Below are 6,314 nucleotides of genomic sequence, written 5' to 3' on the forward strand. Positions count from 1 at the left end.
GCAGGGCTAGGACATTTAAAGTGTATCGTAAATGCTACGGGGAGCCAGTGAAGAGATGAGAGACATCACCCCCTGAGTACGGGGGTGATGCGAGACCGTCGATTTGTCCTGGTGAGTAATCTGGCGGCAGCGTTTTGGATGACCTGTAAACGTTTAAGAGCAGATACACTGAGTGATGAGAGAAGTGTGTTACAGAGTAGTCGATGCGTGAAGAGTTAAATGCGTGTGATCATCTCTAGTTCAGCTGTTGATACAGCGAGTAGTGGATGACAAATACCACAAATATTATGGGAATCAGCGTTGCATATGTGTCTGATCAAAATACCAAAAAAAAGCAAAAAACTCTCTTACACACATGAAGAAAAAGTTGTGAAGAGTTGTTGAATATCTATTATCAGAATCATTACAACTGTAATTTAACTGCTACTGTGTAAAGGGAATACTGCTGTTAAAAAGCACCTTATTTGATTAAAGTGTTTGCAAACCAAATGTTATTGCCCTTTTGTTCATATAGCAGTACTTTTAAAATAAAAGTTGGCAATACACTACTTTTGAATTCATTATTGAATTCTGCACATAATGCGATTAACTGCGATTAATCGCAAACAAATCGAATACAAATACAAATTGTAATCGTTGCCAAGCACTAATATATATATATATATATATATATATATATATATATATACAGTATATATATATATATATATATATATACTGTATATATATATTATACTGAATTCCCTGTGAGGGTGACAAAAATATGATGTCCTGACGTGTTTTTTATGTGTTATTTACTGCTTTTTTTCGTGTTGGAATAAAGGTTAAATATTGAACTGCAAAGTATTAATGCGGGTTTGATACTTTAATTTGTTTGCATTAAATCATACTGGGATGCTGAAATTGATAGGATGGCCCTACCTAGAAAATGTTCCACCTGCCGCCACTGAGCCCAAATATTTTCCACTCAAATCACACAGTCGCCTCTTCGCTTCAGCTTGCAAATTCGGGCCCACTTACATCTTTCCATTGACTTTGTATTTGTATCATGCGACCTCTTAAATTTGCTTTGTGTTCTGTGTGAACGCACTGTAAGAGTCTCACAGCCATGCTAGCTGCACTTTAACCCAGCGGTACTTAGAGCTAAATGCTAACATCAGCATGCTAACATTGTCACAATGACACAGCTAATACGCTAATGTTAAGTTGGTATAATGTTTATGTTCAGCTAATGTAGCATGCTAACATTTGCTAATTAACACTAAACACAAGGCACAGCTACGGCTGATTAGTTTTATTTATTTGTATTTGGTTGTAGACCGATGTATTGGGATAAATTAAGTAAGTAAGTTAGTGAATAAGTTTACCCAGTAACACAACAGCTATTAAAATTCATCCTGAGGATAAGTGATGAATGTATGGTACAAAGTCTAACGGCAATACATTCTATAGTGGATCAACAGACTTCCAAAGAGCCACGCCGCTAGTTGTGACAATACACGGCCAAGTTTTCCCCCCAAACATAAGAAAACGGAATAAATTAGAGCGTCCATCTTTCCAGCATTTTTAGATCACAGGAGAAACTGTTGCCAGGGAGAGCAAAGCGACTAGGGCACACAATTGCTCAGCACATTTCTCTCCTGTCCTCCCCCTCTCTTTCTCCAGGAGTTTCAGCTGATTGCAGCCCCGGGATAAAGAGGCCCTCTGTTTGTGTAGCCGACCTGACCCCCAGAACCCTACAGCAACTCATCCTTCTCATGATAAACCCGAGAAAAGTGGAAACCTGGAACAAAAGCAAATAATAGGCAGAGACATATTCCCACTGGCCAACCAGGAACGGTTTCCACGGTCTCTGTTTGTGCATGCGTGCCAGTTTGTGTGTTACCCATTGCCTCTTGCCAAAGAGAGGCCTTTTGTCCGATCCAATATATTTCCTTGAATCTATCTTTAGACGGGATGAGACTGAGCCCAGGTTTCTGAATGGTTCCAGCACTGTGCACATTGTCTCTGAGGCATTAATGTTTTTGAGGTGCGAGAGTCCCTTTTTCCTGGAGCTTCTCCTAAATTATAGTTCCCTCCGAATCCAGGTCTCCCAGGCAGCTCGTTCAGAAGCCTTTGTTCAGTGGAGGGTTTGTCGCTGAGAAAGAATTAAGCCCCTCGCTATCCCACAGAGGTGATGGGTGGAGGGGAGGACCTTTTTGCAATTTGCGAGCATCGTCTCATCTACTTTCTTGTCAAAGTGTCCCCACCCCCTTTTCCGCTACAATGTCTTTACAGCTCAGAGAGAAAATAATGACTATAATAGCTTTTTTTCTTCATGTGCATTTTCTTGTCTTCTTTCCATATTACTCACCTTAATTGTCCTGGGATGGCATCATGATGTATATTTTTACAGTTAGGAAAATCACACTAATGAAACAGCTAGAAGCCTTTAGGGCTTTATTAATGGTTGAGTTTTTCAGCCACAGAACTTCTAGTTTCACCCTCTTTAAGTAAACCCACATTTTGTGCATTATTTCTGGGTTGTTTTACCAGAAGACTGGAAACAAGGCTGTGATGTTCAGGTTGTTCAAACCTAAACGTTGGACCTGCTTGTCTCCACGGCCTCTCATCTATGACAGAGTCCATCCTCACCATGCCTCCGGCTGTGGATCTGGTAACGCACTGTGTCGAGAAAATGATCGTGAGAGTGATTCACTTCCATTTGCTGAAAGCTACATGTGCTGCACTGTATGTGGAGAATGAATCATGGTCACAATATGAAGCGTTAATGCAATTTTTGCAGAGGAAAGAAGGACAGGCAGGTTTTTTTTCTTCTGCTTTAATTGCACTGCTTGTTATTATCCGCAGTAGTTCATTTTAATTGTCACTCCTAGCAGTACCACACTGTGGTTTCTGCACATGATAATCTTATTCTGTCTCTCGTACGTCCCCGAACTTTATAGAACACCCCTTTAAATCTTTTTAGTTGGTTAACAACAACCAACATTGTGTAAACTAAACTGTTCAAGCAACACTAGACAGCTTCTAGAAAGACAAAGCAACATAGTGTTTCTCTTACTAATGAAAGGTTGAATTCATAAGAAATATAAAGGACCCTTGTTCAATTAAAACATTCAGGGGTTTCGCTGCAGCCTCACTTGGTCCGGTATGACCAGTAGCTTATGGTGGTAATCAGCTATTTTGGACTTTAATTCCACACAACATTTCATAAGAGTAAGCTGAAATCTACAGTAATGTGTAGCTGTTGTCGGCGAGCCGCACAGCTCTCCGCTGCTTTCATATACCACTAAATGATGCCTCTCGGGGCTGTCAGCGTCTCAAGCAGGGGATGTTATTACAGCAGCCTTTTTCCCTCTGATCTTCCTCCGTCTCTTATTTGTCATCCCGTAGCTCCTTCATTTCTTGAACAGCTCCATCACCACAGCGCAGAGTCGCAGCAGCGGGCCACTTAGACCGGGCTTATGTCAGCACTGTTCTCGTGTGTCACTGTTCTCGTGTGTCACAGGGTCGTGGTGCTCCTAGGGACGCGGTATGCACACCTCATCAACGCCGGTGGTGAACACGCAGCTCCCACAAAGAGAGGGTGACTAACTGGCCAGTAGGGAACGATGATGTGATTACAGTGTGTGTGTGCATGCACGGCCGATCTGTTGTCATTAACATTTTACACTCCTCTTTGTAACATCAGTGTGCCACAGTATTGTTGCCTGTGGCTTCGGCCTGCCTGCAACCCTGCCAGCCCTGTTCAGGATCACTGCTGATGAAAAACTCTGTTAATGGGCACAACGAGGAGGAAGCGTTTCATTTTGCCACAGCATCTGCCTGCTTGACTTTTTACACCCTTACACACACATAAACACACGCACACTAATTGTTGTTCGCGTTTACCTGATGTCCTTGAAGGTAAATTTGCTCGCAATCTGCTGCTCTGGATTTTCAAAAAGATGATTTCTAAAGCATATTTCAAAACAACCAATGGTTGCACAAGGATTGAAACACCATCTTTGTATTAATATGCATACACATAATACACACAACACATTTTTGTGTATTTGGTCAGGTTATGTATTAAGGCATCAAGAGTGGATATACTGTCGTAACTTAAGACTTTTTGTACAAACAACCTTGTTATTTTGAGTAATCAAGACATTTTTTGTCATGATCTGAATCTCAGATTATGAACTAACAACGCCAAAAGAAAATTGTTTCAGGATCACGATTAATTTAATTATTTCTGTTATAGGTCACAAACTGTTGTGAGGAGGTCGCGACTTGGCAATGATGAAAGAAGTATTCATATCCTATCATAACCTGTTTTGTATGTATTGGTATTGTTTAATCATATTTTTAAGTATGCATATGTTTTACATACAAGTAGCAATGCCATAATTAACATTTTAAATGAAAGACCTGGTTTAAAAATTTGACTTAAGTAAAACTACAAAAAATAACATCAGCAAAATGTACTTAAGTGTTAAGAGTTGTGCGTCATGGTTGCCTAGTGGTTAGGAATCATACTATGTACTAATATATATGTAACCCTTTCTATCTCCGCATGTTTCCTATCTTCACCTCTGTCATTATTAATGAATCCTTTCAGAGTGTTAAATAGTTACGTATATTAAGGATGATTTTTACATTATTGTTGAAAGAGGAGCTGACTGTGTGTAGTACTGGGTCTCTGATATAGCAGTGGATCATACCATATAAGCCGATTGAATGTTAAAATAAAAAAACTCTGTTTCTTTAGCTTCAAGCAAACACAACGTCCGAACTAAATGGGTTTTGCGACAGTCATGAGCTCTTCAGATGACTAAGATTATCAGATGACTGCCGATCTAGCTGGTCACACCAGAGGGGCAAACTGAAAGAAGACCTGGCTGGAATTAAGTAGAAATGAACATTAACACAGAGCTCACCTCATTTCTTTAATATACGTAATTATCATAGAGAAGTTTGTGGGGTAACACTGCCCCCGAGACATCATTTCATAGGACTCGTTTGAAATAAATGAATGTTTGACAAATGGTGTCTCTAATGGCAGATAAAGGGAGGTATAAAGCATCAGGATGCAGTGACTTCACCACCTGGTTACTGAATTGATACCCATTTTGGCTGCCCACTCACGGACCCCCTAAACCACAGGTTCAGCTATCAGATCGAGCCTTCTGCTCGTGTTTATCCCCCACATTGTTTAGGGGATTTGCGGAAGAGCGGATAGATTAATTCCTCTTGGGCTGCACTTTTTGTATGCTCCAGTGAATTGCAAGAATTTGGTTTTGCCAGGAGAAAGTGGAACTCAAAAGGCCAAGTCGTGGTGACAACGAAACAATAAGAAAGTCTTAACGTGGTGTGTGACGTTACAAAGAAAATATACGGAACATGTGAGCTGGTATGTAGAGTGGGCAGCACCTTACAAAAGCTAATTGAGTTTTTATCCCTCTCATCTCGGATTGGCTCTTGTACAGAGGGGTAACCGGAGAGATCCTAATTGCCCAAAGCATTGGCTTGTGGATGGTAGTAGAGGCATCGTCAAGTACTATCTGATATCTACATATGAAGCTCATGTTGCACAGCACTTTAAGAATATTGCATTTCATCTGTCGGGATGGCTGTCTGAGCCTGCACTGTATCTGAAGCCTATTTCATTATTCTCCGGAGCCGCTGCCAGACTGCTCTGCTGGCATGAAGACTCGTCTCATTTCATACAGAGAATAGAAAATGACAAGATGGAGCGCAAAGGGGCGGAACGACGTAGTTGACAACTGGGGGCCCGAGATTGTAACTGGAGAAATGTGAGTGTGAGTATTTTCACATTCACTGAACCTCTCAGGAGAGAGGGCTTTATTAGAGGTCTTGGATATTATACACACATTTGGAAAGCTGACAAGCTGTAGAGCCCTGAAAGTGACAGAATGTTGGGAAAGCACATCAGACAATTTGCTGTAACATCAATAAATAATATTGTTGGATGAATAATTTTAAAAAGTGTTATATACATGTACATACATATACAGTATATATGTATATATACACATACATGTAGTGCAGTTGGTAAATCATCCAAACACTGCAAGGCATACTGGTATACAAACTTTTATTCTCCTGTTACAATACAGTAGCTAACACATATATTAGCCTGCAAGCTAACACAAACACAGCTAGCTAACTAGCTAACACTACTTAGTAGTTCACAGACCGATGGTTTGGAAACTATCTAAACCTAACTATCCTATCCGTCCTCAACAAGGACCACAATGTAAAGTCTTGGACGTGTTTAAACTTCAAAATTTGTAAACTAATGTAATGTA

Source organism: Pholis gunnellus (genome assembly GCF_910591455.1).
Source record: "Pholis gunnellus genome assembly, chromosome: 8".
NCBI lineage: Eukaryota > Metazoa > Chordata > Actinopteri > Perciformes > Pholidae > Pholis > Pholis gunnellus.